General features: G+C 40.8%; 1 protein-coding gene and 1 long non-coding RNA gene across 3 annotated transcripts in view; both read right to left on the minus strand.

Moving 5' to 3' along the window:
- The window catches only part of dpysl2b (dihydropyrimidinase like 2b), a 192,104-nt gene that overhangs the window by 115,222 nt on the left and 49,727 nt on the right, over positions 1–27,155 (minus strand). The gene's annotated exons all lie outside the window — the stretch shown is intronic.
- LOC127526803 (uncharacterized) lies at positions 18,517–20,780 on the minus strand. 2 transcript variants are annotated; one of them, XR_007934236.1, is made up of 2 exons: positions 20,265–20,780; positions 18,517–19,297 (listed from the first exon to the last, which is right to left on the minus strand). It is a non-coding gene; the product is annotated as an uncharacterized LOC127526803 (long non-coding RNA). The 2 variants fall into 2 exon arrangements; XR_007934235.1 differs by having other exon boundaries at positions 18,517–19,302.

The following is a 27,155-nucleotide window of genomic DNA, read 5'->3' on the forward strand; positions in this document are numbered from 1 at the left end:
ATGGATTTAGTAATTGAGAAATGGAAGAGGTTTGGAACCATGAGGACTCTTCCTAGAGTTGGTTGTTTGGATAAACTGAGCCCCCATGGAATAAGGGCCTCTGCTGAGATGGGAGAACCTGCTGGAAGGACAATCATCTCAGCAGCACTCCAATAATCAGGCATTTATGGTAGAGTGGCTAGATGGCAACCACTCTTAAGGAAAAGGAATATGACAGCCTGCTTTCAACTATTTAAACCCTTTAGGAAAAAGATTATTTGGTCTGAGAAGGCAAAATTGAACTGCTTCGGCTGAACTTCAAGGACTGTGACAAGGCTCTGCTCATCATCTGCCTAATCCCCATCCTTATGGTAAATCATGATGGTGGTACCATCATGCTATGGGGACGCTTCTCATAGATGAGGAGAAGTGTGAATGCAGCCAAATAAACAGAGGTCCTTGAACCTTTTCCAGAGTACCCACAACCTCAGACTGAGGAGACAGTTCACCTTTCTACATGACAATGACTTGAAGCACACAGCCAAATCAACACTAGAGTAGCTTCAGGACAAGTCCCTGACTGTCCTTGAGTGGCTCAGCCAAAGCTCAAACTTAAACCCCACAGAGCATCTGTGGAGAGACGTGAAGAGGGCAATTCACAGATGCTTCGCGTCCACTTTAACTGAGCTTGAAAGGATGTGCCAGGAAGAATATAATAAACTGCCAAAACCAGGTGCAGAAAGCTTACACAGACTTACCAAAGAGAATTCTACAAAGCATTGAATTAAAACTTCTGAAGGCTTAATGCATGAGATATTTCAGTTTGTGATTTTTAATTCATTTGCAAAACTTTCTGAAAACATGCTTTCACTTTGTCATCATGGGTTACTGAGTGTCAATTGATGGGCAAAAATGGCAAATTTATCCATTTAAATTAAATAAAGAGTGCAGAAAGTGAAGGGGTCTGAACACATTGTGAGTCCACTTTAAACGTTTTGAAACAACGGGCCCAGAGTAGCTCTGAAGACTGTTCAGTGTGTTGTCTCATGCTAGCTAGAGTTGAATCCTCCAGATGTTGAGTTCAACTTGGACGGACAAGAATGTTCAATCAGGCAAATAATTCATTTTTAAAACACAGCAGTTATTAACAAAGGTTTGCTTAAAGAAAATGCTAAGGGAATTGTCAGAAAACAAGCCAATGGTTTTTTTTATACATTTAGTCCACACAATCTTTTGTTTAAGCCAAAATGTAAACTGATCAAAGAATTAAGAAAGTCAAAACACGTTTCAAAGCCAGCAGATACCTAATAAGAGTCGTTTTTTCCATTTTTTTTAATACATTTTTCGTGAGTCGAAACACAAGCTTGGTCATAATGTTGGAACGATTTACTGCACATGTGGTTTTCCCTTTAAGTACAATTCTGTTAATGTTACATGAAGCACACGTGTACATCATGTTTCCCAGCAACACAATGCATATGCAGTCTCAAATTGGAAATACCCACTGGAAAATATGGAGAACAATAAAACATAAAAAAGGGAATAAAAATAACTTTTAGATACAGCGCAAAATGACCTACACAGATGTTTAATGCATACCTAACACCAGAAGCAAGAGAAGAAAATTAGAAACTGCCAGGGGGCTGAAATCTCTAGTTCCGTAAATTAGGGTTTACATACAAATACAAGAAATTAGAGACGGGGAGCCATCCATCACTTCTGCTGGCCATAGCCCCTGTCATCTGAGGCCCTTTAAGCACAGTAGTTAGAGCTGTAGTCACAGTCTGGACTGCTAGAAGCATTTCACAGCATGTAGGGTGACTTCTTGGGTGAGTGTAGTAATAGAAAATCACCAAAAGTATACTTTCTAATAGCAGCTCTAGCTAAAAGCAAACATGCATAGCTCTTCAGAACCTCCCCAAATCTGTTTATTTCAATATTTCAATCGTCATATTACTGTATTAACCAATTAGTCCCTGTATTTGTGGGGAAAAAGTCGAGTTTCAATATTTACGAAGCATTTGTTCTCCATTATCTTCTTTTTGCCAGTTTTCTTGGACAGCATAATTTTGTTTTTTTTTTATTTCGTCTTATACGATTTCTCATATTAGAAATTTGTTAGTTTTCACATACCCCTTGGGGTCAGAGCACAGGGTCAGCCATTGTATAGCGCCCCTGGAGCAATTACAGGTTAAGGGTCTTGCTCAAGGGCCCAGCAGAGTAGGATCTCTTTTGGCAGTGATGGGGATTCAAACCGGCAACCTTCAGGATACCAGCGCAGATCCTTAGCCTCAGAGCCACCACTCCACCCAGAAAGCCACCACTCCACCCAGAAACATAATGATTGTGAATATTCTTGTAGAGAAAAAATCATGAATGATTTCTTGGTTCTGTGACCAGCAAATAAAGTCAGAAAGAAAGAACAGATCAAATGAGTGTTATAAAAGCAAGCTTGGGTTGATACTCAGGTGAGCGAGCAAACTGTCATGAAGAGGAAAGATTCGAAGTCAGTAGACAAATAGGCCCTAATCACATCTCTCTATTATAAAAAAAAATCTTGGAAGGCTTGGAGAAGGAGACGATACGTGATTTTCTCGGAGACACTTTAACGTCCAGCGAGACAAGGCAGTGAGACAAAAGAACAGCTGCTGCACAGGCTTTTAAATGATTGACACGCAGCGCGACAAGCAGAACATGCAGCTCAGCAGCAGGAGCAGCAAGACAGCAGCTGATCCGACTGCATCTCCTTTTTGTGTGTTCGGCCCCCCCCCCCTTCACAACATGAGCAGCAGAGATGCGAAGTGACTGGCGCACAGCATGCCCCTCGGGGTGTGGTGTTACGGGTCCACAGCTCTCCCACCAAAGGCTATTTTTATTTAAATAAATAATCGCAGCGCTCGTGGCTTAGCGAGGGGGCGTGGTGGCTGTAGCAAGCCGCAGGGCGATCTGCGGTGTGGGCGTTTTTCGCCTAAGTGCACAGGTGAGAGACTGCCCACATCCGTGATCGTTCCTGTAGCTAATGGGCTGCAGCTGCCATGTCCTCCCCACATATACAGTGAAGCGCAAGCTGGTTAAAGGGAAGGAAAAAGAAAAGAAAGGGAAGAGAACGGGAGGCAGAGAGAAGACAGGAAGCAGGTGGAGAAAGCCGGTGTGAGGAAGGAGAGCGAGCGAGCGATCAAGAGCAGGCTCGCAAATGAGAAAGCAGGCAGCTGGGAGGAGAGTCTACGAGAGGAGTGTTTGGCCGACACTCAGTGGGGCTGAAAGAAGTGGTCGCTCCAGCTGAGCAACTAAGTAGCTTGAGTGATCAGTAGAAGTATTCGACTTGGCCGTTGCTAGGAGCGGGAGTCGAGGAGGCTTTGGGCAGGTGTAGTGCCAGCGTGAGCGCCTTGGCCGCTGGGAAATATCCCAAGTCTCGGTCTGGTTGGGAGCCCGACGAGGCCAAGGAACGGAGGGCTACCGGACCTGTTTGAAGGGCAGCTGATCCTGTAGGTAGGCGACTCTCCTGTAGAGCAGACCAGATGGGCTTTGCAGGGGAGCCGCCATGAAAACGGAAGACACCGGGTTTTTGTTTTTAACATTACTTCCTGTACTATTTTACTTCGTGGTTTTTAGAAGAGTTTTCCTATTTATTGATTTTAACCTCCACGTTTTCACAAATGTTTTATTGGATTATTTATTTAAAGAAGATATTGAACTGCACAGCACTTTATTTGCACTTTGGAATTGTTTAATAAAAGCACTTTGCACATTTTATACATCATCCCCTTGCTCATTGTTATTGTCCCACTGACTAGCTCATCGGTGACATTACCGACGGTGTTGGGTTCAAGGGCTCCCACATAGAAGAGGAGCATGGAGCTGAACCCGCATCGTCACAGGGGGTTTGAGGGTTGGAAGGGGTGGCCGTGCTAAGCGAGCAGGGGGCACAGCCCCCTAGTACTTTTTAAAAATAAACGTGAAGCACTGAGAGGTTTATTCCAAAGCTAGGACAACAAGCCCACCATGACAACATCTTTTATAAACTATAATGATTTGCGGGTTTTGGATGTCTTCACTGTTATTTTCTACCGTTCTGTATTTATGTGTACCATTTTATTACTGTTATGATGTTTAGCATTATATTTGTTTATTATATGGCAACTCTGTAGCACTTTTTTATCACAGGCACTGTCATTTTATTATTGTTTGGGATTAGCAGCAATGCTGTTGATAGAAATGCTTTTACTTTGCTACTACAAGAGAAATCACATGCCATAAGATCATCAACTGGTGGGTATTTAAGATGGCAGCACGCTAACATTGGCATTTAAGATGTCTGAAAGCTAAAACCTTGTTGTAATGGAATTTTTGACTATGACAAAATGTTTGGGCTTTGGTGTTTTATCTTATTTTGTCTTCTTGGTTTTCACTGTTTATACGTTTCAGAGCTTTCTTATTATCTCCTGCCCAAAATAATCAACTTCTTCATCCATCACAGCAGTATACAAGGCAGCAAGATGATGTCACATGGAGTGATTCTGACAGTCAAGTGCTAGTAACAGTTCTGTTACCATAAACAACATGGCAATTGCCAAATCAAAATAGAGTATAAAATGTCAGTGCCAAAATGGCATCAGATAACACAGTCAAAATGACAATAAAAATAAACAGAACTCAAAAGAAAGTATTACATAGGAAAATTATATTCAGAAATTGATATAGGGATGTCCAAACCCCAAATTATGATACATAAATATCTTGGTACAGCTGAGGCTTGGCGAGTGCCCAATTTAGAGACCTTAGAGTTGTATCTTTACTGTTTGCTGATGTTGTTGTTCCCTTCACCCCATTAAATTGCAATGGCTGGTGTGCGCTGGAGTGGTTGACAGCTGAACTGAATATTATCATCTCCTAATCTACTGCCATGGCATTGTCTCAAAAAAATAATGGTTTGGTTTTTACCAGACACTGCAAATGGGGGACAAGACCCTGAGGGTCAAAATGAGGGTAGAGGTGATCTTGGGCTTGACCAAAGAACAAGCTCTGAAATAGCAGTTTTTAAACATTCTACTGGAGCTTGGTGGATATACATACTCAAATGATTCCCTTTAAATGTCACTTTATATCCCCGTTTTCACCTATGGCCATGAGTTCAGAGTACTAACCAAAAGAATGAGATTGCGAGTGGCCCAAATGAGGTCCCTGCCCACATTTTCATAGGGTGTGGACCTCAAGAATGTGGGAAACTTCTAAGAGCTACATGAAGTGAGCTTTGCATCTTGTTAGGATGCCCCTTAATAAAATGAAAACAATTTACCCAAATATAATAATTAAAAGGAACAGAAGAACACGAGTGTTAAATGAATGTGGTGCAGGACACTAGGACAATATTTAGTGCCATGTCACTTCAGGATAAGAGGATTCAGCTCTTCCCAAAGTTACCTTACAGCGTAGTCCACATTTTGTATTACTAGTGTATCTTCCCTGGAGTTTCTGTGTTGTTCATTCTTCTTGTAATATGGGGGCAAAAACTGCACATAGTGTTCCAAATTGACCTCACAAGTGGACGATACAGCTTAACCTTTACATTTTAACATGCAATCAGCATTTTTTGGGGAGTTTATTTACCAAGTGAAAGCATACAGTATAAGATCTATAACCTAGTGCAACCCCTTAGTAACAAAAGCAAACATAATTCTGCACACATGGTGGACCTGGTGTTCTGCAAACAACAACAAGGTTGCCGTTACTGGACAAACATTTGCTTCCCCCCAAAAGTCAGTTTCAGACATCATGAAGCCTGTACCGTATATGTGAAGGCACACAACTTCACATTCTATAACAGTGGTTTAATAATGCCTTAGCAATTCAAATGTTGAAAGATTTCTTTCCCTCCAGGCATGAAGGATTTTGTACACTTCTAACGAATGACAAATGGTCTTTTTTTTTTTTTTGAATGTTGGATTTTATATATCGTTTTCTGCACTTTCTGCTTTATAATGTCAAAGGCTGACTTTAAAACTGACTGAAGGAAAGTGAATCGCTGTCTAGCAAGGACAACCTTGATGTTATTCCAGGCACAAGAGGAATCTGAAGAAACCAGAACAACCTATATACAGAGCAACAGGCAGCTCTGGGAAACTGAATTCTTGCTCAACATATATGAATCCTTTAGAAATTTCTGCAGTCCTGCATAAATGGATTCTAAAAAAGTGCTATGATCTTCCTCATCAAGTCATAATAGTAGATAAAAGGAGCCTGATTAACTCTTTTAGGGCTAATTATTTTTTCCCTTTTGTCCCAGGGTTGAACATTCTTCCACAAAACTCAGTTTTCTGAAAAGCACACAAAGCAATGCTTTCACACATAAATCAACATAAAGTACTTATTTATGACACTCTGCCCCTCCAGTATGTCAATTCACATACTTATCACAAACCTGTTTGTCTCATCACTCATAAGCTGAAAGGCACTTTCTGGAATAAAAACAACTTGAAGTAGTTGAGGGGCTGGTAATCCCCCAGTGTCCCCAAGCACACCATGTCATTTGATAAAGTCCAGTTACCAGCCTGCCTCCCATGAATCAAGGTCTGGGTGGTCCACCTTGGGGGAGTACGTTGCCTTCAGCTACATGAGCAAGGTCAGCACTATGACGTGGATACCTGAGGTTTTGTCCTCGATTTCCAAATCACTTGCATCAAAATCGGAGTTCGATAAGTCAGAGTCCGATTTCAGCAATAATACTCAAAAAATTAACAAATAATACGCATAGAGAATTTTGTTTTGCACATTTGCTTCATTCTCTCGCCTGATGTTGATGCCATTCTAGACGTTGTTTACTGTACTCTACTCATGTACACACAGGGATTTGATGTCACACCAACGAGTCTAACAGTCCTCCTAGCTAAGAGGGTCTACCTATAATGTAACAGTGAGTTTTATTGAAGTTTACAGTGTTTTTATACCCTCTGCCCCTGAATGTTGATTTTAGTCGGCATCCTCCCTCAGGGTTACCTGTCGACAATGGTCAACATCCTCCCTAAAAGAGTTAAACAAAGGCCACACACATACAAAGCAGACTGTAATATCTTGATTAAAAATACTAATAACCTATTCAAGGTTTTTGTCGTAGATTTAAGTAGCCCAGGTCTGCTCTTCTGCAGTGCAATTAGAACTTGGTAACGGTACAGGTAGAGGAATTTTACCAGTCTAAAAAGGCTCATTATGTTCAGATACCATGACACAACCACAAAAACTACAAGTCTAGTATGACAGTAAATACTTAGACACAGCAGCTAGAAGGTCTCTTGATGGGACAAGATATTACATTCTGACTGCTATATTGGAATGAGTTCAACTCTAGTTTATGGAAATTGATTAGGTGGCTTTGTCCACTGGCAGTACATCAATAGACTGAATGTCAGTTTTTTCCCACAATCTGAAGGTAGGGGATGTCACCTATCAACTTCCTGCCTTGTAACAAGGCACAATGGGCAGAAAACGCCTTTCCATCACACTTCAACAAAGTCAAACTGGCGGTGAGTGTAAAGGCAACATAACTCAGTGGACACAACACATAAGTGCTGTTTTATTTGATGAATCGTCATGTGGGAAGGAGTCCCTCTTCCACGTTTTATGACAAAAAAGACCTTGTAACCAAGGCAGTGAGGTGGTATGCACAAAGCGCAACATATATCAAAAGAAATTATACGCAGATGACATTTTTAATTGTTAGGTATAATTCAGGGAGTTCATCATCAATTTATTTAGCAATTGACTGATAATTTGAAATAAACACCAAGGCAAACACTGGTAAAAGCAGGAGATATACAGAGAAAACCTTAATCTATCAGAGATGTGGGAAAGATGAACTCTGGCAACATCTCAAAATGGAAAATGAGAGCATAGTGCACTGATGTGGCAGAACAGCTTCTCAGGGAGAAGGGCCTGAACAATGTTCATAGACGGTGTTAAGTGTGCAAGCTGCCACAATATTTGTCAAGAAAGTCATCGTGTTATAGCTATACTGAAATTTGTAAAGGGTGCGACAGCAACACATACTGACTCTGTCCCATGGTGGCTCCTCACTGAAACGCCGACAGTCAGCAGAGGCATTTCATCTTAAGTGGGCAGAGAGAACTAAAAAGCTACTAAAGCCATTACTAAAGGGCACGTTATTAAATGTGAGGCAGATGGCTGAAGAATTGAGAGATATTATCAACAGGCAAAAGGTCAGTAATTAACAAAAACAAGTAGGTAAGAAACAAATAAATCAAACCATGGATTAGACAACTTATTTTGTGGGTCTTGAATACCAGGGTCAGGACAGCATCACCAAAGCACTGAAAGTGATCAGCACAGTTGGTTAAATCAATGTCAGACCAGATAGAAATGAAGGTCTAAACCTCATACACACATTGTAAGTCGGAAATCCTCACAAGACCTATACTGCAATGACCACTGAAATAGGTTTTCTACTGAAAGTAGAGGCCTACACCTGGCAAAGGCCCAACAACACAAAATGTCGCTAGCAGTATCTAATAGCCACCTACTGAAAGGCTGGCAGCTGCTCACTCTGGACTCACATCCAGCCCTTTAAATGCCTTCTTTGTAGAGCCTATTCTGAGGTTTGTGGTTTTCCAGGCCACGCTGTCAGGATACTTGACGTGAATTCTGGCCGGCTACCCTGTTTCCTTAACTACACCCATTTGTGATCTCATTCAGAGCGGTTTCTGGCACAGTGGACTGCCAGCAGCTTTAACCACTAGACGTTCATCCACTACTAAGGTTTTTGGCTATGTAGTGTACAGTACAGTTCTCCCTTGATGGATCTCATATATCATAAGACCTCAAATTCTCCATGTCTTAAAAAGCTTTATGGTTTTAATGCAGTCTCGTACAGGCGCATATTTCAGTCTGTCACACTACATTGTGCTCGCCTTTTTTCTACAGGTAATACCCTGTTTAGCGCAATTGGCTTAATTTAAACCAATTTTGTTTCCCATGAAATAAATTTTATGAATTAAGGAAGTAATATTCCTGTATAAACTGCAAAAAAGAAACTAAAAGTATAACGAAGCACTCATTCTCTTTACATGGCAACTTAACTAAATGAATTCTCCACATATTTACTTACCTACAAGGTAGAAAGAAAGCAGCATTTTATTATGGGTCATTTAATTTAAAAAAGTGGTTAGTTTGTACTGTCTTAACATTCTTCTCTGATGTCTCATAGCAGTTTCCTGGCTCCCCGTTTCAGCATAAGATAGAAGGAGGCTGTTCCGCTCATCTAGCTTGTTTATTTAGCTTTGGATAATTTAAACCAAGTATCTGCTTCCATCAGACAGGGATCAACTTCAACAGAATGGCTGTTCTGTGAATGTCAAGCTGTCTCGTTACCTTTCCTCTTTTCACAGTTATGTTTTCAGCACCTCTCAGGAAAAGGTGCAGTTCCTCAATGGATTCAGATAGGATTTAAGCACCATTTATAGTTAAATGTACAATTTGTCTGCCTTTCAAAGTTGCCATCGTGGATCCTAAGAAATCCTTCACCAAAGTCCAATGTATCTTCTGTCGTATCATATTCTTTTAGCATTACCATTGTCACCCATGAGTAGATTACTTTCTTCAGTGCACTTGATTGATGCATCACTTGTCAGATGTTCTTTAGACACAGAGCATGTGTAGAATCTAGAATAGTTTGGGCGCACTTTGTATGTCCATCTGTCCTTCACTGGGCACATGACTTCCTATACACACTCATGTCATTTGACCCACCTTTGATGCTACATCTTCTCATCACCTGACCCTGTTCCATCTGGACAAAAAGGACATGTATGTAAGAATGCTATTTGTCAATTTCAGTCCAGCATTCAACACCATTATTCTTCAGAAGCTGATAAGGAAATTGAACCTGCAGTACTGAATATTGAACCTTATTATTATTATTATTATTACTACTATTATTACCACCCTCTGCAAATAGATTCAGAAGTGAATGAAGCACTAAATATCTTGATGTGGACCTAGCGGACAACCTGACCTGAACACTCAACATCACCACTTTAATATATATCGGACCCAGAAAACACTGTCCCTGCTGTTTTAACAGCACTAACAGAATTTCAAAAGATATCTGGTCTTAGAATTAATCTGAATAAAAGTATACTCTTTCCAGTGAACTCACAAGCATATAATATTAAATTAGACACCCTACCTTTTACCATAGCAGATCAGTTTAAATACCTAGGGGTAAATATCACAAGTAAACATAAAGCTCTTTATCAACAAAATTTTGGCGTCTGTATGGAAAAAATTAAGCAAGACTTGCATAGATGGTCAACCCTTCATCTCACTCTAGCCGGAAGAATTAACGTTGTTAAGATGAATATCCTTCCTAAACTTCTCTTTTTATTTCAAAACATTTCAATATATATCAATAAATCGTTTTTTAAACAGTTAGATTCAATAATAACCTCATTCATTTGGAACTCAAAACACCCACGTATCCGAAGAGCGACCCTACAAAGACCTCAGGCAGAAGGTGGCATGGCTTTACCTAATTTTCAGTTTTATTACTGGGCAGCAAACATACAAGCCATAAAAACCTGGACACAAATAAATGCACATACACAGGCTTGGTCTGCAATAGAAGTAAAATCCTGTAGTACTTCTTTATATTCCCTGCTCTGCTCTCCAATAAATGAAATGTTATCGCAAATATACTAATAACCCAATTGTGCTTTACTCACTCAGAATATGGAACCAAATTAGGAAGCATTTTAAGATGGAAAATCTTTTATCAGTGGCACCTCTGCAAGGGAACCACCTCTTTCAACCTTCGCAAGTATATCCAGTTTTTAATACCTGGAAAAGTTTTGGGATTAAAATGCTCAGAGATCTTTATATAGACAACATATTTACATCTTTTGAACAATTACGTTCAAAATTTAACCTCCCAGCTACACATTTCTTTTACTATCTTCAAATTAGAAATTTTGTTAAACAGAAATTGCCCGATTTCCCCCACCTTGCACCCTCCACAATGCTGGAAAAAATACTGCTCAATTCCGAGGAAACAAACACTATTTCCGCAATATATAAAATCTTATTAGAGTCCCTACCTTTCAAAGATCCAAGAGGACATTGGGAAGAAGATCTCTTAATCAATATATCAGAAAAGGAGTGGAAGGTAGCAAAGCAGAGAATTCACTCGAGTTCTATATGCGCAAAGCAAAGAATTATTCAACTAAAAATTATATATCGAGCCCATCTGTCTCGCTTAAAACTGTCCAAAATGTTTCCAGGCCAGGATCCAACCTATGAGCGCTGCAACCAAGCTCCTGCCTCACTGGGTCACATGTTCTGGGCCTGCACCAAACTAACATCATTTTGGACAAAAATTTTTAAGTGCCTCTCAGACAGCCTTAGTATCACAATCCCTCCTAATCCACTAACAGCTGTGTTTGGTGTCCTTCCAGATGGACTGGAATTGGAGAAGGACAAACAAACAGTGATTGCATTCACTACACTTTTGGCACGCAGACTTATTTTGTTAAATTGGAAGAATCCTAATTCTCCTCTTATAAGTCAGTGGGAAACCGATGTTTTATATTATTTGAAATTGGAAAAAATCAAATTTTCAGTTAGAGGATCTGTACAAAATTTTTTCAAAACTTGGCAGGATTTAATCAATATTATTTTAGAATAAGAGAATTAACCATTATTGCATTTATCTCCCTTCTCCATCTCTTATTTATATAGATATTTACTTCTCCCCTTCTTTTGTCTAATGTTGCCTTATTAAAAAGCTTAAAGAAATTTTCCTTTAGCTAAGCTCTCCTTCTCAGGGGTGGGGTTTGATTTGGTTTCAAATTTGTTGGGTTATAAATTGATCTGTTTGTATGGAATGATTACAATGAAAATTAATAAAATAAAAATATAAAAAAAAAAAAAAACAAAAAAAAACATCACCACTTTAGTCAAAGAGGCGCAGCAGCAACGTCCTTCCTATAGCAGCTAAGGCAGGCTAATCTTCTGGTCTTCTCTGTCTGGTTTAAGAATTCAGAAGTCTCCATCCTTAAGATCCTACAGATCATAATGCATATGCCTGAAAAAAATCATTGGAACCAGTCATATAGCTCTATTAAGAGCGAGACTCTAGAACTGAGGCAAACCTGTCCCACCCTTCCCATTGATTCTGTCACTACTTCTGTCTGGTAGAAGGTGCCACATTGTTCGGCCCAGTAATCTGTGAGGCCAGAAGTGATTCTCAAATGAGAAATACATGTATTGGGAGAACCATCTAACCATGCTGGAAAGGCTACACCCACAGATCTTCTTTCTAACACACTCGCAATTTCTCCAGTCCGTGTATTTTAAACCATCACCGAGGTTTCAGGGAGAAAGGTACTGAACAAAAGACTTGACACTGAGAGAAAAAAAAAAACAGCTAAAATTGCTGTCATCCATTCAGGAGCTCAATAGCACAAGGTATCTGAAGCTTAATAATTAATTTGTAGGTTGTAATAAGTGCTGCAACAGAGGAGACAGACAGACAAACAGATACGTAGAACACAACTGTTACTTGGCTCCAAGTGCTTCAAGTCTGCTACAATATCTTTCTGTCATTTTAACTATTGCATCACTATATGACATAGCAACAACAAATAGAGTATAGATAAGTGCGTGGTTTATGGATATACTATGTGTTAAAACATTGCGGCTATTTTGTCATGGCATGTTTGCATTTCCAATTAGACAGTAATATTACATTTCTTTAGTTATTCATTTAGATGTGTAGTCAGAAGGTGAATGTTGTGCAGCCTCACCTGTGCATCTACTGGTGTTGTTAGGCAGATTTGTTGTATTGGATGTTTTGAGTACAAAATCTACATCGCCTGAGGCTCTTCATTATGTGCTCCCTTAACAGCAGTTCTTTTGATGAAGTGTGACACACCGTTTACTTCAAATGCATATTTTGCAGTTCATTATTTCATGAATATAGCTGCCAATTCTTTCAAGCTTACATTGACTCCTACGCTATCATCATAACATTGAACAACAGAGTGCACACACAGCGCCTCCAGCAGCGTATCATTCACATTTACCATTCGTCCATTGATGCTGTTGAATGCCACTGAATAATATGATGCTTCAAAAAGGTTTTTTCCTTGCATCGGGTTATGTTTACTTTTAAAGCATACAATGTGCTCTCTGCACACGCGACACACATTTATAAGTTAAATAGGGTTTTGTAGGAGACTTTTTCACTGGACATGGTTATGTAAATAGAATCGTGCTGTCTGTCAGCCAGGTTAATGAGAGTACCTGTGATATTTCCACTTCAAAATCTTCACCCCTACTTTGAGTGCCACCATCATGAGGTGTTGGATTGGTTTAGAAATGTGACACTCAGTGAGCCGTCTAATTTTTCTTACCCAGTTTTAAGCACAATTCACTCATGGTAATCTCCACGCATGTATACTACAGCATGTGCTACTCAGACACAATAGTAGCTCCTTCCCCAAGAATGTCAGGCTTCTAAACTGCCTACCATAAAGGACCATAAATCCTTCTTCACCACATGCTTGGTCTGTTGTGATATGATTTGGTCCTTTTCTTATCTGGGCTATTGTTATGCATATGGATCTGCAATTATTTTATTGTGTCATTGTTAACTTAATAAGTTGATTAATTATTTAATTCCTTGCATATTCATTGTTTTTTACTTGTTTTAATAACTATTATTTGTCTGTATGTTGCAATTTGGGCAGGGTTACCAATATGTCCTACTGCTGTATACTAGCTGTATAATGGTATGACAATAATATACAACCTGACATGACTTTGAATTTTGAGTTCTTATGACAATCCCATTACTGGAGGTGTGTGACATACTTCAGTTTGACAAAACATTGCAAACTTTGATGTTTGACCTGCCAATTAGTTTAGTAAATGTCTTGTAATTTTTACCTTTTTGCTAGTCTTACTGTGTCTTGACCTCTCTTCTGGTTCCAATTTACAAATAAATTATGGCCTTTTTCCCTGCTCTAAACTTTATTTTTATTTATTTTTTGGTTGTGACTCCATTTATCCCATTTTCCGTAACTGCTGTTGAAACTGACCCCTGAGATTCAGCTTTCTCCTTCATAAGCATGTCATGGTGCTGACGTTTTGTGAACTGATTTTGTTCAGTGCAGAACCATTTCTCAATGCCATAGCAAGTATCTGAAAGCAAGCACTGAGTCAGGGCACTTCAGACACATTTCACCCCTCCATTTTGTGAACTTGTGTATTGCAATTCAAGGCCAAGGGGAGTTGGAGACTAAGTAATATGCTAAAATGCAGGATATAATATTAGCCATTAAAATGACATTGTAAACTATGAACTACAATATCATTGTCGAGGCTGAAAGAACAGACAACCAATGGCAATGCATGGGGCCCAAAAAGGAGTGCAATCCAATAAAGGATGTAATTGTAAGTAGTATGTGTCTCACACACACACACACACACACTAACAGAGGAAGAGTGAGCAAATAAACAGAAAAAAAATACACTGCGGCTGGCAGCTATTCCCACTATCAATGGCTGCCTATTTACCCATCCTGATATACAGCTTTCTACCATGCCCACAAACAAGGCAGCCTCTTCTTACTAGTGAGTCAAGGTGGTGATCTGTCAATTCAACAAAAAGAAATGGGTTAACCAAAGAAGACATTTCTCTAAATTTACCTTGGTATGTTAAGTTACGCTTTGCATAACTTTAGCTTCAATAGAATCACAAATGATAGCTGCATCTTCTCTACAGTTTTTTCACAAAGAGTAACCCTTCATAACAAGCTATACCCAGCTGTTCCAGATGCCCCCAATGTGGTGCCTCTACAGGAACACAATCTGCATTTTATTCACCTTTCTGCTGATAGGCAAACAGCTGTTTAAGTTTAGCTGAAGCTGTCAAGATTTCACATAAATGCTTCCTCTGTTCCCACATTTTTTTAGCGTGTTGGCCAGGTTTTGCCCTATTTGCCTATATCCGGTTCCCACAAAGATGAAGAGCTGTATTCTGCACTCACATGACAAGACTGAAAAAGCTGGCATTACAAATCACAAGACATGTTACAGTAAAGTTAAAGTTACCCAATAGTACAGAAGATCTGCTGAATAAATAGGCCAGAGAACCAAGTATTCATTTTATACAGTGCCATCCCATGATGCTATGCAAGTACAGATCTGCAGACCTGTACTAAAATTTTTTTGTAGTAAAATTTCTCATTTTATATATATATATATATATATATATATATATATATATATATATATATATATATATATATATATATATATATACAGTATATATATATAGTGGAACCTTGGATTGCGAGCACAATTCTTTCCAGAAATGTGCTTGTAATCCAAAGCACTCGTACATCAAAGCGAACTGTATGTTTGTATTGTGCTTGTGGTAACTATATATATATATATATATATATATATATATATATATATATATATATATATATATATATATAAAATACATGTACATTGCAGCAGACAGCCACGGAACACAAGCTAAATGGAAGGACCGGGGTAGAGAGCATCTGCAAGGCGCTGCCTCCCCTGGGATGCTAGAGGGCAGCCCTCCTGGGTAGCTGTGGCACCACAGATTCCTGCAGGGCACACTGGGAGTTGGAGTTTAGTGCAGCCCTGTTGTGTTCCGTGAGGGCCGCCACGGGGAGCTGCACAGCCTTACCTTGAACTTCCATCACACCTGGGAGTGATTTCTGGTAACACTAATGAGCCACCTGGAGCACTGACAGGAGCAAAATAAAAGAGGCCGCCTCACTCCATTCAAAGAGCCAGAGTCGGGAGGAGCTGGACGAAGCTTGTCGGGAGAGGAGTGGAGGCAGAGAATGAGAGAAGCAAAGGACTGTGCTTTGGTGCTTTGCCCATTTGTATTGTGCTGCTGTGAGGAGCAAGAAAATGTGCTTCCCTATGGTGAATAAAGTGTGCTGTGTGCTGCACTTGTGTCTCTGCCTGTCTGTGTCATGCTAGGGTGGCTGTATGCACCCCAGTGGTCCATAACATATACATTATAAGTGGATCCCATAGAGGTTAAGGTGAGTTGCATGAATTTCTCAGTGTCACACCAGTGAGTCAGTGTCAAGGTTCTCTCATGAGGCCAGAAATGATTCTCGGAATGAGAATACACACCTAGGGACAACTCACTAAAATCTTGGTAGTGGATTGCAGTATAATTTGCCACTGTAAAGGGGTTCTTTCTTTGCAAGAACCCACCCCTAATTACCTCCAGTTTGTGCAATGAAAACATTTGGGGTATAACAGAAAACACAAGCAAAGCAAAATTTTGATGGCTGGCAAAATTGATTGTTAAGGCCACATTAACAGTAATATTTCAAAATGGATGTCTTAACAATAACATTCAGTTCAGTATTTTGCTCTCTATATATTCTGGTGTGACATATTTGGTATTAACATTTAAATGGTAATCTTAACTTACAAAAGTTGGGTGCTGCATAGCCTCATAGATGGCCTGTTTTTCTAAATTTCTCAGAGTCACTGTTCACATTTACTGTTTTCGGTGTACTGACGACAGAAATCTGGATCTCCTATGGCTCTTTGGCATCAGCAGCATGTTTAACATAAGCTCTTTTCATGGCCCTTTAAATGGGTGTGACGACAAACTGTCTAGCTTGATTGCACATTGTTGATTTCATCTTTTTTCGGATGTAGCTGCTAATTCTTTCAACCTCACATTTTGTCTGACTGTATCATTTTAACTGAATGGCAGAGACCACATAGAATAAGCATTGTTCACTTTTGCTACTAGTCCAGGGATGTCCTTGAATGACAAACTACAACATAATCTGGTTTTAAAGAAAGGTTTATTAATTTTCCTAACCAGCTTGTCTTTGGAGGTTTGGGCTACAAAACCAGAGTATTCTGAGCAAAGCACACACACACGCTGAGAATTTGCAAATTCCACACAGGCATAGGAACTGGACCCTTGGGTGTTAGACCCATGAGTGTTGTAAACTAGGGGACACATACATACAATAAAACCCAACAATGCCCACTAGAGGGAGGAAAACCGTCAAACCACAGCTAGTCACCAAAAAAGGGCAAAGACAGAATCTTTATAAGTAAAAAGATTTATTTTTATGGCACAAAATATCTTCTGTGGAGCATAAAGCCACAGAAGGTTCAAAATAGGCAATCCCAACAGCAAACACAGTACCAATACAAAATCCAAGAGAATGGTAGAAAAACAGAAGAAAAGGTCGCAAAAATCCAGAGAACGAGAAATATTCAAAAAGAGCAAAAACATAGGAGAATTCACCAACCACCCTGCACATTCCATGAACCGCAAAGGACTATGGGTTTTCCATAGTCACAATAGGGCTGAGGGCAGACCCTTAACTGGGATGGGCAGATGGCCCTGCCTCGTTGGAGACCACCCACAAAATACATTGTACATATAAAAAGATACTTAAACATTAAGAAACAAACTAATCAACAATCTTAACATAATACATTGAACAAAACAGACATAAAACAGACATCTGAACCCCGGTCAAGGGTGGACCCTAGCTGAAACACAGCAGTGAAAAGGTGGTGTTAACCATACTACTTTTATTAAGAAACATGTTCAATAATAACTACTACTGCGTAGTGTCTTTTCCTTTAGTATATTTATACATCAGAATGGCTTTTCCATTCAAAGATATGTCAGCTATGGTTGACTAGAGATTCTGTATGAGTCAGTGAGGGTGTCTTCATGAATGGGGTCGGCCATCCCAACCAGGCTTGATTCCAACCTCATACCTGATTTTCCCATGCTATGGGATGTGCTCTCCCCTGCCCCCTGCAAAATTATCTTAGAAGTGCACAGGTTCTTTTGAATGTGTGACAGCGTCTAGAATTGCAAACCTTTATAGTGGTCCTCTTGAAATTTTTTGTAGAGAACAATGAACAGATCTACTCTGTCCCAGAAAATGGAGGAATCCACAATGCAATATACTGAGTGGGAAGTTAAGCCTTGCATCTGATGCTGCTGAGATAGGCTCTGAATTGGGTTAAACAGCTTGGAGAATATTATGCTATAAATGAGGTTGAGCTTCAAGTCATATTTTGTGTAGTCAGGCTATTTCAGTATCTAGAGCTTCTATTTTAAAGAGTAACTGATACAGGAAAAGTAAATTGCCAATTTAAAAGCAGAATGCAAAGGCTGAACCAGAATGATGTAATCCAAATAGACCAGGGGTGTCAAACTCAATTGCACAGGGGGCCAAAATCCAAAACACACTTTAGGTCGCAGGACGAACAGGATAAACATTTATTTAATACACTAAAACTAAACTTTTAAAACTTTAAAACTTAACTTTTTTGAACATAAATATGAATAAAAACAGACAGGAATATTATTCCGGAATAAATCAACTCAAACCTTAAATAACTTATAATATTTTGCTCTCCATAAAAATATATCCTGTCTAAATTATACAAGTTAGAAATAAAGTAAACGTTAAAAGAACAAACATTCAAATTTCTTTACTCTTATGTCATTTTATATAAAAAATAAACTTAAATTTTAAATATCCCAAAAGATTTTGCTCTCCATAAAAATATATCCTGTCAAAATTATACAAATTCAAAATATGAACATGCTGCATAACAAAACCTGGAAATATAAATAAAATTTGTGCTTTTCAGCAGTAACAGATCAAATCATTCAGTTGTCTTTGCTCTTATGTCATTTTTTCAGAGCTGGACACCTGGCATCTTTTTTTGGCAATAAGTTTGTTTATGTTTGGTGTGAGGTTCTGTGTTGTGGAGATTCTCAGGATGGACTGCAGGTGCTCATCAGTGAGACGACTCCTGTGTGCTGTTTTGTTAGTCTTCATCACTGAGAAGAGCTTCTCACACAGATATGTGCTACCAAACATGCACAAGGTTCGAGCCGCATGTAGACGGAGCTGGAGCATTTCTGCGGGAATGGAGTGAATAAACTGTGCGGGCCCTGCAGTATCGTACTTTGCCTTCAGTGTGCCATTACACTGCAGCTCAATCAGCTCCATCTGAATCTGCACAGGTGCAGTTTCCACATCGACGGCAAATGGGTTGTGAAGCAATTCAAAATTCTTTTTTTGTTCTTCAAAGTCACCAAAGCGCCGTGCGAACTCTTTTGCAGTGCACTCAGTTTATCAGCAAAGTGTGTATTTGGGAACACCGTTGTGCCGACTTGGTTCAACATTACTTGGCAGCAGGGAAAGTGGGGCAAGTTGCACTGGTGCATTTGTGTCTCCCATAAAAGCAGCTTCACTTGAAATGCCTTCACTGCGTCATACATGTCAGTGATCATGCGGTCACGTCCCTGGAGCTGGAGGTTTAAGGCGTTGAGATGAGCTGTTATGTCAGCCAGAAATGCCAACTCGCATTTCCACTTTTCATCCCTAAAATTGGTGGAGTCTTCTCCTTTACTGTCCATGAACTGACAGATTTTGTTGCTGAGCTCAAAAACTCTGTTGAGAACTTTTCCCCGACTTAGCCAACACACCTCTGTATGATAAGGAGTGTCAGCAAACTCTGAATCTATCTTCCGCATAAAGGACTGAAATTGCCGGTGATTTAAACCTTTAGCTCGGATAAAGTTTACGGTTTGTGTTACAGTGCTCATTACATTGTCCATCTTCAGGACTTTGCCACATAGTGCTTGCTGGTGTATGATGCAGTGATATGCCGTTAACTCACCAGTACAGTTCTCCTCTTGCATCTTTACTCGCATCCTTCCCACTAGTCCACTTTTTTCACTACACATACATAGATGGTGCTCCATCAGTTGTAAGTGCAATAAGTTTGTCCCAGGGCAGTTTCATGTCGGTTATACTTTGACATACATTTTCAAAAATGTCTTTTCCAGTCGTTGTCCCGTGCATCGAAATAATGTCCATTATTTCCTCTGTAACGCGCAAATTGGAGTCCACTCCACGGATGAAGATGGCCAGCTGTGCAGTATCAGTCATGTCAGTACTTTCATCCACAGCAAGAGAGTATGCAATAAAGTCTTTGCTTCTTTCACTCAACTGTGTTCTTAAATCAGTGGCCATCTCACAAACTCGATCAGCAATCGTATTTCTACTCAGGCGTATATTTGCCAGCATCTGCTTTTTGTCTGGACATAAGACGTCAAACACCGTGATCATGCAGCTCTTCAGAAATTCTCCCTCAGTAAATGGCCTGGCTGATTTGGCGATCTCCTCTGCCACGATAAAACTTGCTTTCACAGCAGCTTCACTTTGTGATTTTGCACGGGTAAAAAATGTCTGCTGAAGTGTCAGATTCTTCTTTAACTCTTCTGCTTTCTGTATCTTCTGCTTTACATTCAGGTCTTTCAGGTTATCCTGATGTTTTGTCTCATAGTGCCGTCTTAGATTAAATTCTCTAATTACAGCCACATTAGCTCCACAAATGAGACACACGGGTTTACCGGCAATGTCAGTAAACATATACTCAGCCTCCCATCGGTTTTTAAAGGCTCTGTTTTCAGAATCAACTTTTCTCTTCGGCATCATGAGGGCTAGCTTCGCAATAACCTGCAGCATCATAAGCTAGACTTGATTAACGCGGGAAGTGTTCGGCAAGGCAGCTGAAGCGCTGCATTATGGGATCTGTAGTTTATTGTGTTACCAGCGCTTCATATCACCGGGCCATTAATAACAATAATATATAAAATGATCTCACGGGCCGGATATAATTACACGCCGGGCTGGATGTGGCCTGCGGGCCTTGAGTTTGACACATATGAAACAGACGGTATTTCATGGAGAATTAGCCCAATCTTAGTAACAATATCATTAGGAATTTTATCAGTCAGTCAGTCATCGTCCAAGCCACTATATCCTAACTACAGGGTCATGGGGGTCTGCTGGAGCCAATCCCAGCCAGCACAGGGCGCAAGGCAGGATCAAATCCCTGAACATGGTGCTAGCCCACCACAGGGCACACACACACCCACACACTAAGCACACCATAAGGACAATTTAGGATCGCCAATGCACCTAACCTGCATGTCTTCTGACTGTGGGAGGAAACCGGAGCACCCGGAGGAAACCCACGCAGACACTGGGAGAACATGCAAACTCCTCACAAGGAGGACCCAAGAAACGAACCCAGGTCTCCTTACTGTGAGGCACTAGCGCTATCACTGTGCCACCGTGCTGCCCACCGGGATTTTATGATTAATAAAAAATCTTACGTTTGAAAAGTTGTTATTAGAGAATATTATTAGAAACTGTTACTGACCATTGCATTGACATAGGAAGATTTCTTTCCATAACGTTTGCAATGTCAGCAACCCACTCTGGGTTATGAATGGACAGTTTTGGTGTACTCATCATAGAACCACCTGTATGCCCCTTTTTCACCAATTGTTAAATTAGGTGTTTGGGGAGCAGAATAAGCGGCACGGGGGTGCAGTGGGTAGCGCTGCTGCCTCGCATTTAGGAGACCCGAGTTCGCTTCCCGGGTCCTCCCTGCGTGGAGTCTGCATGTTCTCCCCGTGTCTGTGTGGGTTTCCTCCGGGTACTCCGGTTTCCTCCCACAGTCCAAAGACAGGCAGGTTAGGTGCATTGGCGATTCTACATTGTCCCTAGTGTATGCTTGGTGGGTGTGTGTGTGTGTGTGCCCTGCAGTGGGCTGGCGCCCTTCCCGGGGTTTGTTTTCTGCCTTGCGCCATGTGTTGGCTGGGATTGGCTCCCGTGACCCTGTAGTTAGGATATAGCGGGTTAGATAATGGATGGATGGAAGGATGGGAGCAGAATACCTCAACTTGAAGGAGCTTTTATGAACAAACAGATGTGCAACTGAAATATACTTTTCCAATAAACACGGCATGTCATCTCTCAATCATGCACATAGATAGTAGAACTAACAGAACAAATCAAAACACAGTGCATGGAGACATCCTGCTATCTTTACCTGTTTAACATGTATGTGGATGCTTTTTCATGTGCCACAATGTACTTTCTTTTATGGGTAGGTCAATATTAGTGCTGCTGCCCCACAGGACCAGGATTCAACTCCCAACATGGTCACTATCTGTTTCAAGTGGGTGTTTCTTAGGACTGATCACCAAATGCCTGGACCATCCATCCTCTATATCTGGGTTTTGGACATGTACAGAATGGCAGTGTCACGTCCTCCACAATGACAACAACAACAACAACAATTTATTTCTTGTATAGCCCAAAATCACATAAGAAATGCCTTAATGGGCTTTAATAGGCCGTGTGTTTTGACATCCACCCCAGCCTTGATTCCCTAAGAATACAAAAAAAAAAACTCCCAAAAAAACCTGGAAGGTAAAAAAAGTGGGAGAAATTTTGGGAAAGGCAATTCAGAGATAGATCCCCTTGCAGGTAAGTTGGGTGTGCAATGGGTACCAAAAATGGGGTAAACACAATACATAAAACAGAACACAAGTAATCCTCTGACACTTAATACAGGAACCCCATTGGATTGTCTCCTGAACCTCATAATGGTATACTTGTTCTCTTATGACTGTGTGAACAAACACAGCTCCATTTCCACCTTGAAATTTCTTGATGAAGCCACCATGATGAGATGACTTATGAGAAAAGGTTTGCCTTGTGATACATTGGTGCCAGAATAACAATTCCCCTTAATGCTGTCTGGTCATAAACTTCAGGGAGTAGCAGACAGAATCGCACTTTCACTTACATCAGAGGATATGCTGTGTGAGCAGCTAAAAGTTTCTTGATGTCATTCTAACTGTGATTCAAAAGCCTATCACCAAGAAGGTTCACTAATGTTTTTACTTCCTCAAGCTTCCATGTCCATGTCTATGCTCCCTAATTTCCACAAGCGCACAGTGGTGTCCATACTCACTGGCTTCATAACATCCTGGAACAGCATCCACTCAGCTCAGGATGGAAAAGCACAACAAAGGGAGACAAAGTCGGCTCAGAATATTATTAGCACATAGCTCTCTTCTAGTTCAGCCATCCTGCAAAATCACTAACCTCAGTTTTTATCCCCAGGTTGTAAGGCTACTGTAAAGCCACTTGCACTGTCACCTACATTAAGTCTTTTTTGTGTATCTATCTTCTTGTATAGTTTTGTATTCACTATGGAGTGTCATGGTGTCATACTAAAGTCACTACTCCATGGGAAACACACAAGCACAGATCTCACAGTACTGTGTACAAATGGCCATAAAGTTAAACATGTACACTCTGGATAGCCCCACATCTCAAAGACATGCATATCAGGTAAGCTGGTGACCAGAAATGGCCTCGGTGTTGGTGTGCACATGCCTGCGGCCTGTGATGGGCTGGTGTCCCCTCAGCGGCTGCTTCCTGCCTTGTCCTTGTTTTAAGGGCAGAAGAAAGAATAGTGTAGAACAGAGAAAGATTAATGGGTGGGTAGATGAATGGATTTTATTGTGAAAGAATCCTGCCGTTAAGATGCGTTTGTGGTGGAGAAAAACACAATAAAGTCTCTATTAAAACTAAAATCAGATGAAATGTCTAGCATGTGCTCTCAGTGTGGCTCACATCCACTTGTCAATTAAACACAAATCATAAGCAAGAAGGGCAGCATGACTGAGCGAAGGCCACCAAAGGTGCACTTTCTCTAACTGTGTCAGCAGAAAGCAGCAGACGTGCAGACGCTTTATGGGCTGTGAAAACCCTTCATCTGGGAGCCAGCGGGCTGGGAAAAACAAAAATAGCTTGAGTGCAGCAGTGGGCCAAGCAGAGAACATGTGTTTGTGTTTCCAGTGTACAGCCAAAGGGAAAGTGCACTGCATCCAGAATGACTTCATGTACATGGGGACACAAAACCTATTTTTGACAATTATGTAAATGTCAGCCTACATTTTTACAAATTCACATTGTATTCATATTCAGTGATAATGAGAACCAGGTTTGTTTCCACATCCATTTTCTTTTTCAGCTAACTGCAACTTTCTACTTCCACTTTTCAGAAATGGGGGTCGGGCGCAGGCTGGGCTACCATTACAGTTCTGATGTATATTTTTTCTTAAATTACCCTTTCATGTTTTTTCTATTACAGGACCCCAGCAACACTCCAGGAATAACATCAGTCCATTAATGGGCACATTTCCACCAGGCCAGGTATAAGTTGCCATTCAATTCAACTACAATCTTATTTCATTAATGCAAAGTTTGAGTTCTCAGGGAAATCCACTTAAACACTTGGAGAACAAGCACAGTCAACCCAGAAGGTGTGTAGTCGAGTACAGAATCAGGTCTAAGCATTGCAAGGCTTCCACTTTTATAAAGAGCAATTTAAAAATAACTTGATCAGGGTCAGGATAGGTAGGGGAATTTAAATCAACAGGCGTATGCTTTACAGTTCATTAAAGATGGAAGCATCCTAAAATTGCACATTCATGGAACAAGACCATTTATCTTTGCATAGTGACACATTGCTACACTGATCCCTCTCCCACTTGGACAGAGGCAGTGGTGCTGTAAGAATTATGTTTCTAGACTTCTCTAGTGCCTTCAACACCATCCAACCTCTGCTCCTTAGGGACAAGCTGACAGAGATGGGAGTAGATTCATACCTGGTGGCATGGATCGTGGACTATCTTAAAGACAGACCTCAATATGTGCGTCTTGGGAACTGCACGTCTGACATTGTGGTCAGCAACACAGGAGCGCCACTGGGGACTGTACTTTCTCCTGTCCTGTTCAGCCTATATACATTGGACTTCCAATACAACTCGGAGTCCTGCCACGTGCAAAAGTTCGCTGACGACACTGCTATCGTGGGCTGCATCAGGAGTGAGCAGGAGGAGGAGTATAGGGACCTAATCAATGACTTTGTTAAATGGTGCAACTCAAACCACCTACACCTGAACACCAGCAAAACCAAGGAGCTGGTGGTGGATTTTAGGAGGCCCAGACCCTTCATGGACCCCGTGATCATCAGAGGTGACTGTGTGCAGATGGTGCAGACCTATAAATACCTGGGAGTGCAGCTGGATGATAAATTAGACTGGACTGCCAATGCTGATGCTCTGTGTAAGAAAGGACAGAGCTGGTTATACTTCCTTAGAAGGCTGGCGTCCTTCAACATCTGCAATAAGATGCTACAGATGTTCTATCAGACGGTTGTGGCGAGGGCCCTCTTCTATGCAGTGGTGTGCTGGGGAGGCAGCATTAAGAAGAAAGACGCCTCACGCCTGGACAAACTGGTGAGGAAGGCAGGCTCTATTGTTGGCATGGAGCTGGACAGTTTAACATCTGTGGTAGAGCGAAGGGCGCTCAGCAGGCTCCTATCAATTATGGAGAATCCACTGCAACCACTAAACAGTATCATCTCCAGTCAGAAGAGCAGCTTCAGCGACAGACTGCTGTCACTGTCCTGCTCCACTGACAGACTGAGAAGATCGTTCCTCACCCAAACTATGCGACTCTTCAATTCCACCCGGGGGGATAAACATTAACATTATACATAGTTATTGTCTGTTTTTACCTGCATTATTATCAATCTCTAATTTAATATTATTTATTGTATCAGTACGCTGCTGCTGGAGTATGTGAATTTCCCCTTGGGATTAATAAAATATCTATCTATCTATCTATCTATCTATCTATCTATCTATCTATCTATCTATCTATCTATCTATCTATCTATCTATCTATCTATCTATCTATCTAGTGACAGAAATAGACTGTCCCCAGGCACTGTATAGCCACCCGACTTCCTGCTCAAGCTGCACCATTGACTCACCCTGTGACCCTGTGTTTCCTGTCTGAACTCGAAACTGTAAAAAATCAACGTGAACAGCTATACTGAAATTCAGTCTTATTGTGAACGCTGGGAGGTATTCACTGTAGAAAGGTAATCCATGCTTTTTAGTTCAACTACAGGGATATCCTGACAACATCAAATATAACATAGATACAAATTATGTAAATGATGCCAGTCTATCCAGGGGAGCATCACATATACACCAGATTTTGATTTATGAAATTTGCATACACGCAGAAAAGAGGCTAAAAATGTGCGTATGCAATTCTCCATGCAAAATTCAGGATTTATAAAAGAAAATGTGACAGGATGACTTGTGTATATTTGTGACAAATCTGAAACATGCATACATAAGATTTGGGTGAAAGTGGGAAATGGTGACACCATAGATCAAGTAGGGAAATTCAGTCAAACAAGCTAAATGATAACTCGCACATTCATATTAGTGAGCCTTACTATCATGTCTGCCAACATGACAAACATATTAAACCTCAAAAGTCATGAACATGATGTACAGTATAGACTCTATTTTAGTTCTTGTCTACTGTATATCTGCACTGAAGAACTTCTTTGTTATTTCAACTGTAGTCACTTCTCAAGATTAGAAATCAAAGTACAGTACAGTAAAAATACATGTGTGAGTTACTGCATGTGCTGTGGCAGACAGCTGGGGCCCTTGCCCCGGACACCCCTGAGATGGAAGAACCAGGAAAGGGGACAGATTCATGGCAATACCTTCAATGGAACACGAGAGGGCAACCTCCTTGGACTGCGTCGGGGTCAGGGGGCGCCTGGACAGTCTCGGAGCCCTGGACTGCAGCACTTCCACCACACCTGGAAGTGCTGCCAGAAGAGACTCAAGGTGCCCATGCAGCACTTCCACCACACCCGGGAGTGATGCTGGAAAAGAGTCAGAGAGCACCTGGAGTGCACTATAAAAGAGGCCGCCTCGCTCCTTTCAAGGAGCCAGAGTTGGGAGGAGGTGGATGAAGCTTGCTTGGAGAGGAGTGGAGGCTGCAGATGAAGAGAGAGAAAGAGGACTGTATTTGGACTGTAAAAAGAGGAAAGAGGACTGTATTTCTTGTGCTGTATTGTACTGTGCATTGTAGCGGGGGAGCAGAGAGAAAGCGCTGCCCCATGAAGAAAAAAAACATGTGTACTGGACAGTATTTGAGTCTGTCTGTCTGGGTGGCTGGTACACCCCCTGGGCTTCCACAGCATTTGGAAAGCTCAAAATATCATGCCCTATAGCCTATTCATAGACTAATGGTTTAAAACAATATGGTGCTGCTTGAAGAGTACGCGAAAGGCCACATATGAAAGGAACAAGTTTTTTAAGGACTAGTAGGATTTTTTTTGCCCATAACGAT

Source organism: Erpetoichthys calabaricus, chromosome 1 (assembly GCF_900747795.2).
Source record: "Erpetoichthys calabaricus chromosome 1, fErpCal1.3, whole genome shotgun sequence".
In the NCBI taxonomy this organism is placed as follows: domain Eukaryota; kingdom Metazoa; phylum Chordata; class Cladistia; order Polypteriformes; family Polypteridae; genus Erpetoichthys; species Erpetoichthys calabaricus.